General features: G+C 48.7%; 1 protein-coding gene across 2 annotated transcripts in view; it reads left to right on the top strand.

The window, feature by feature from the left end:
- Positions 1 to 6,571, top strand: part of TUB (tubby bipartite transcription factor) — a 92,312-nt gene that overhangs the window by 13,622 nt on the left and 72,119 nt on the right. The gene's annotated exons all lie outside the window — the stretch shown is intronic.

The raw sequence follows: 6,571 nt of genomic DNA on the forward strand, positions 1-6,571 counted from the left end.
GTCAGCTTCGCTTCCAAAGGGCTTCTTGCCTTGGGAGGTGCGACCCTTGAGGGGTGCAGTCGATCCAGCCCTTGTGTTCCCCGATTCTTTTTACCTTCCTGTCCCAGTACTCCCCCAGGGCGTCATATAGCTGAGCCCCATGGCCAGCTAAGGTGAGGATAGGCCTCCTCGGAGGAAGCTAGCTTCACCTGCAGTCGATATGGCTTTTTCTTAGTTCCCATGGATGCACTAGTGTATAAACCTGAGAACTTGGGCAGGAAGGGGACTAGGGAGGACACCGCTTGAGGACGTTCTAGCCTGAGTATTGGCTTTGAGATACTCTTTGACTCTGACTGCAAAGTTCCCTTCTGCCCACAGCAGGACAGAAGACATCGGAGAGTTTATGAGAGACAGAGGGATGAGGTCTCCAGTTGTAGGCGAGCGTACACATATACTTCCCCACCTGGAAGCTGCTGTGTGTGGTATGCCTGCACCTGTGATCCCTTCATGCTGCCTTCCCCATGCTGGCTTTGGAGCTTTGAGGCTCGTGTCAAAGTGGAGAGAACAGCAATCTGATAGTTGTGAGACCTGGCTCTGACCCTTCTTTCCTCTGAGCTTGATTTTTCTCATCTGTGACATGAAGGATAAGGGATGAGATGCCCTTCTCACCTGACATTTTGTGGTTCTTCTGTTTTCTGGGAGGTCATGAGAGTTGACAGAATGGGCTCACCTTTGCCTTTTCCTTCCTGGCCTCTTATAGTCTCCCCCACGTATCTTTATCTGCCTGCTTGGAGAACCTAGGGGCCGAGGTCTCCAGAATCCAGTCAGAGTGGAGTGAGCAATGTTTGGTTTTATATCTAGGCATCCTTTTCCCTTCAGAAATTGAAATAGAATCCTTAAGATGCCTAATTATTCTTCTAAGCGCTCATGGAAAATCTGGGTACAAATTTTAAAAGAGTGTGGCCAAGAATGGATAAGAAAGGGGAAGACGTGAGATTGGAGGTAGGGAAGAGAGGTGGAGGTGATATGACCCAGGAGTTAAAGTGAGCTCCTGGTAGTAGATGACGTAGATGATGCTGGAAGAGCTGGTGGGACTTGGGCAGAGCACAACAGCTTAGATTCTGCCCTGAGGCAGCGGGGGGGAGGGGGGGGCTTCCCAAGGGTTTAAGCAAGTTTGGGAGACATAATTAGATTTGCATTTAAAACGCAGCTCTCTCTGGTGTCAGTTGGAGGATGGATTTGAGAGGAAAGAGTTGGAGGCAGAGCTATCCTGATGCCAAGATCTGGGCAGCCCTACCGAGGGTGTGGGTGGAGGGAAGGGGGTGGGTGCAATTGAAAGAAGCTTGGTAAGTGACTTCAGAAGTGCTTGATGGTTGTCTGCATTGGCAGAGGAAAGTGGACAGGGAAAGTGTAACAGGAAGCTACAGTGGTGCCTGGAGGGCTGGATGTGTTGCTTACAGAGACAGAATATATAAGATGAATACTCAGACTCACAGGAAGTCCCAAGCTACATATTTCCGTGTGAGGTGCTATGGGACATCCAGGGGGGATATGTCCAGAAAGTAGGTAGGTGGAGAAGTTTAGATTTAGGAGAGGGATGGACACACGATGCAGGTGTGGACATTCTCAATGTAACAGTTGTGGGAGGTCAAGTCCTGTGAGAGGATAAGATCACTCAGGTATACTGTAAGTGGAGTGAGAGGACAAGAGGCTGAGGATGCAGACAGGGAAATCCTAAATCCCCCATCAGTCCCTCAAAAGGACAATGTATGTACCCCCAGGGACAGAGCCTACTGCTGACTCCTAGCACAGGGCTGGCCACAAAGAGAGCATCAGTGAATTTGTCCTCTGGCTGTGGTTCCTCCAGATGAGGCCTTTATCCTCAGTGCACCTGGCTCTGCCTGAGTTGCTATAGTAACCACAGATGCAGGAATACACAATTTTGTTGCTATGGAAACGAACCATTGGGACTACCCGAGTGGCATAACCAGTGAGGCCTTGGGGTTTCAGTCTAGTCCTGAAGGGCTTTGGAGGGAGACTATGGTCAGCAGAGAGGGTTTCCGTGTTCTATTGAATCAGTGATGGTTAGTCTGACTGTTGCCATGGTGATGGAGAAAGACACCCGAGTGGCTTGTGCTAGTTTCAGGACTGAGCCCAGTGAGACAAAGAACTGCACCAGGCTCCAGGTCTTTATGTGCAACCTGAACAGGACCAGCCCCCAAACTGGCCCCATCCTCTGGCTACTATGGGGCCCAGGACCCCTCTGCTTTCTTTCTGGGTTTGCATCCTTTTGCCAAGACAGAGATTTTGTTCCCAGGAGGCACTCCCCGGCCCATGGGATCTCAGCATTCAAAGCAACACAGAAAACCTGGGCCCCTGAAACGGGGCCACCGAAGAGATCGGTAAGCACTCAACACCCCTGCCTTTAGCCCATGGACCCCACCCTGTATCCACTCCACACTCCTCCCCCCAATGACCTCACCCTCACCCCTTTGCAATTCCAAGGCCTTCCCTTCTGCAAAACTCCGGCTCTAGACAGGTAAACAAGGAGGCTTCGTTCCTCTGCCTGCCCAGGATCTCAGGGGGTTCCTCGACCACGGAGTGAGGCCTCTGCCCTTGGCAGCTCCACACTCCTGCCTTCTGCCTCTTCTGGAGGGCTCCTTCTAGCTTCCACCCCTGCCCCCGTGCTTCATTCCCACAGCTCTGGTTTTTACCGCCCTCATTCTGGGCTGCCTGCCTGCTGTCCTGGGCCCCACAGAGTGAACACCTGACGGAAGTCCCTCCACCCTGATCCCACTTAACTCCCATCTGAAGCGGCTGAGACCGAGGCCCTGAAGGAGGCCTTGAGTGACCACGGTCTGGCCAGGCAAGGGGCAGGAATGACGAGGTGAGGCAACAAGGGCGTGGAGTCACCCCTGCTTTTCCTCCTCAGGAGAACAACCAGGAGGAAGTACTGGAAGGAAGGAAGGGAGATCGCTCGGTGAGCCGGCCGGGGAGGAGGGAGCGCTGGCTGGGGAAGGGCCATCCACAGGAGACTGTAGGGAGGTGGTGGGCAGAGCACGGGCGGCTCAGTGGTGGACCCCATGTGTGCAGGGGGCCGTGTGTGTGAAATGGGGTCCTGGGGAGGGTGTGACCCCTCAGCGAAGTCTGCACTCACTGCGGCTGTTGTGGCCTCAGTTTACTCCTTCCGGGTCCTTCTCTGGTCCTTTTGCCCTGACTCCAGCCAGGTGGTGCTGCTGAGGGGGCCCACAGTCCCGGGCTCTCTGCCCCCCAGCCTGTCCTGGGACTCTCAGCCAGGCCTTCCTGGCTGAGGAAATTCCTTCCCACTGTCCGAATACCCAGACCTGCATACCACCTGCCCCACTGGCATCCCCAGGTCTTATACAGTCGGGAGATGATGTGTCTGTCCCAGGACTCCTGACCACGACCTCATTTGTGTTCTATGAATGACAGGGTCCCTAGAATGTATTTGTAGTCCAAAGGATGGGCAAAAATATCTGCCCTGTGAAGGAGGGGCTCGGCCCTGTGTACAGATTACAAGATGATGGGTCCCCCTCTGCAGCTGCAGTGTGGCTGCTGAGTGGCTGCCGAGGGTCCCCAGCACCTGAGGAATCTGTCTGCTCTTCCAGAGACCAGGCCAGAGAAATCAGGGGGTATCCGGGGCTCTGGTTTGCCCCATCATGGATATTGGTCCTGGGTTTCTGATGGGGTCTGTGATGATGGGGTCCTTACGGCTCTCAGGTATAGCCCATGGCCAAGACCTCCTGTGTTTCCTTTTCTACATACAGCCTCAAACCAAGATGACTTTTTAGCCTGAAGAAAATCTCATGAAAAGAAAGATAGGAGGAGTGGTGTATCACTTGAGCCAACTTCAGAGGCTCTTGGGAAGGAGGAGGAGGAGAATGAAGGGTTCAAGTAGTGAACCCCAGGAGAATGACTCTGCTGCATAACTCTGATGAGGCTGGAAGACTTCAGCTCATCCGTTATCTGCAGCTGGTGCATTTTGAATGATGTCTTTTGCCTTTTGATGAGTCTCCTTCCTGCATCCACCACCCATAAATTGTCAAGGTTGCAAGAGTCTTTGAGATGCCACATCCAACCTCTTACTTAACAGGCAAAACCGAGGCCTCAGGGCAGGGTCACACTGCAAGTTCATGGTAGAATCAAGACTAGAAAGCAGGCCTTCTGCTCAAGGCTCTTTCTCTGCACTGCAGACCAGGGAACCAGCGTTGGCGTGTGGAAGTCAGGAGCCTTGCTGGGAGTGAGTGGTCCTTTGGTTATGACCTTGCTTCATGTGAGTGGAGGCATACTATGGACTGTGTACCTACAGGTGATGGCTGGCTGGCTGGCAGGGACTCCAGGCCATACTGGGTTTCTGGGATGACTCATTTCTAGGACTTGGTGCCTCTCCACTTTACCCAGGGCCCCCCAACACTACTATGGCTCTTCCATGTTGAAGGGCTCTGCCGGTACCCCTTAAAAATTGTATAATTCAAGATGGTACCAACAAATGTGATGTTTCACCCACTGTGGCCAGTCCTGTGTGGGCACACAGAGCTGTCAGTAGATGGACAAGGGAAATGAGGAGCCAGGCAGCCTCAGGGTTGAGAGCCGAGTTATAGGCACATCTCTCCACAGGCTGGGAATATTCATAATTAATGGCAAAATTAGATGGTCCAGCCATGTAGAGACACAGCATTCCTTCTCTCCTCTGTATTTTCCTTGGCCCTGCTTTCCTGGTTCCTTCCATTGTAACCCAGTTAAGAAAACAAAAATACCTTGACTTTACAAGCTCCTCTTTCTCCGACTCTTCTCAGCCCAGCCTGTTGAAACCATAGTCCATGTTAATTATCTCCACTCCCTCACCTCCTGGTGAGTCCCCCGGTTTCTGCCCCGACTCTGTCACCCATGCTTCTCATGCTGCTGTCTCCAGTGATTCTTACTGTAAATCCAGCAGAAGTCTTTCAGTTCTCAGTTTACCTCTTAGCATTTGATGTAGCCATGCGCACTCTGCCTTTTGAAGCACTCCTCCCTGGCATTCCATGACCCCACACACTCCTTTTCCACCTGCCATTCTGGTAATTATTTCTGTTTTCTTCATGAGATTTTCTGCTTCCGGTCACCTTGGCAATGCTGATATGGCTCAGGTTTCCGTCCTGATCTTTTTTCTCCCCTACACTTGTCTCTTGTGGTCTCATTGATTGCTGCGGCTTCAACTTCCATCTAGCTGATGACTGGAGTTGCTCCCTGGACCTTTCTCCTTCATTTCATTTCTTCTTTTCAGTTCTATCAGTCTTTGCTTCATGTGTATTGAAACTCCGTTCTTAGGTACATAAACGTTGAAGGTTGTATGTCCTCTCAAGAACTTAACCCCATCACCAATATGAAATGTCCTTCTTTATCGCTGGTAATATTTCTTATTCTAAAGTCCAGTTGGTCTGATATTCATATAATTACTTCAGCTTTCTGTTGATTAGTGTTTGTATGGCATATCTTTTTCCATCCTTTTACTTTGAATCTCTCTGACAGTATTTAAAGTGGTTTTTTTAAGAAAGCATATAGGTAATTACACCATTTTACATGCTCTGGCGAATGTGGCTTTTTAATGAGAGTGTTCAGAGCATTTACATTAAATAGCAATGGGGTTAGTTTGCTGTCTTGCCACTGGTATTCTGTTTGTTCCAGTTGTTCTTTGTCCTCTTTTTCTCCTTTTCTTGCTTTCTTTGAGTTTGGGTGTTTTTTACGATTGTATTTCATCTCCTTTCTTAGATTATTAGTTGAAACTTTTTTAAATTTATGTTTTTATTTATTTTTCTTAGTGGTTCCTCTAGGGCTTACAATATACATCTTCAACTTACCACAATCTACCTTAAAATAATATACCACTTCATGAATATCATAAGAACCTTACAACAATATACTTCCATTCCTCCCTTCTTGTCTGTTATTGTCATGCATTTTGCTTTTCCCTATGATATAAACTCAACACTACATTGTTATTTTTGCTTCAGTCAATTATCCCTTTTTTAAACAAGTACCTTTATTGGGATATAATTCATATACCATACAAATCACCTATTTGTAGTGTGCAGTTCAATGGGTTTTTGGTTGTGCAACCATCACTACAATCAGTTTTATAACATTTTCATTTACCTCTGCTCCAAAAAATCTCATGACCATCAGCAGTCACTCCCTTTCTTCTACCCACCCCGAGTCCTACACAACTACTAATTTACTTTCTGTCTTCATAGATTTGCCTATTGTGAACATTTCATATAAATGGAATCATATAATATGTGGTCTTTTGTGACTGGCTTCTTTCCTTAGCATATGTTTTCCAGGTAGATCTGTGTTGTAGCACGTCTCAATGCTTCACTTCTTTCATTGCCCAATAATATTCTACCGTATGGATATAACACATTTTGTTTATCCATTCATCAGCTGGTGGACATTTGGGTTCTTTCCACTTTTTAGCTATTATAAATGACACTGCCGTGAACATTCGTGGACATGTTTCATTTCTCTTGGGTGTATACTTAGGAATAGAACTTCTGGGAAACTCTGTGCTCAACGTTTTGAGGAACTACTTGAT

This window comes from Pteropus vampyrus, unplaced genomic scaffold (genome assembly GCF_000151845.1).
Source record: "Pteropus vampyrus isolate Shadow unplaced genomic scaffold, Pvam_2.0 Scaffold366, whole genome shotgun sequence".
Classification (NCBI taxonomy): domain Eukaryota; kingdom Metazoa; phylum Chordata; class Mammalia; order Chiroptera; family Pteropodidae; genus Pteropus; species Pteropus vampyrus.